Source organism: Mesoplodon densirostris, chromosome 5, assembly GCF_025265405.1.
Source record: "Mesoplodon densirostris isolate mMesDen1 chromosome 5, mMesDen1 primary haplotype, whole genome shotgun sequence".
Classification (NCBI taxonomy): domain Eukaryota; kingdom Metazoa; phylum Chordata; class Mammalia; order Artiodactyla; family Ziphiidae; genus Mesoplodon; species Mesoplodon densirostris.
The window spans coordinates 138,368,877-138,369,485 of NC_082665.1; positions in this window are offsets into that span (position 1 = coordinate 138,368,877).

The window sequence follows — 609 nt, forward strand, 5'->3', positions numbered from 1 at the left end:
CCCAAAAGCACACAATCTTTATTATCTCTGAATTCTGATTTTAATTTAATATACATAAGGAAACCCTAGCAAATGATGGCAGGCCCAGAAGATTAGTTACAAGTAATTCAAACATGTTAGCACAAAAGAAAACAAAAATTATTTATGATCTATCAGTCATTCTTTTTTCCCACAGATCTTAAAAATAAAAATTGGTCTTAGCTTCTCATTTTCAATGTGCTTTCTTCCTTTGACTTCTGTAAAACTTCCAATGATATTAACACCTCTATATACAAAGAAGCAGTGTGGCAGTACATGTGACCTTATACATTTTTCACTCTTAAAGAAAAAATTATGAAATATTTGCTTTGAACCTGCTCTTTGATTCTAAGAGGAAGCTAATTTGAAAGATTCATAAATATTACTGAAGTGGCCAAACTATTTTTTATTTGAAACTAACATAAAATTCTAAGGTGAGCTGACCTGGTTGGAAAGGAGAAGGAATAACTCTGGCCTCCCTAAGCTTTGTCAGTTAGGAAGCAGATAGGAATTGGCAACCCCAAGAAGAGAAGAATAAGTTAAATGTATCTTCTCACACACCATTAAGTTAGAGCAGCTGATCATGGAGGT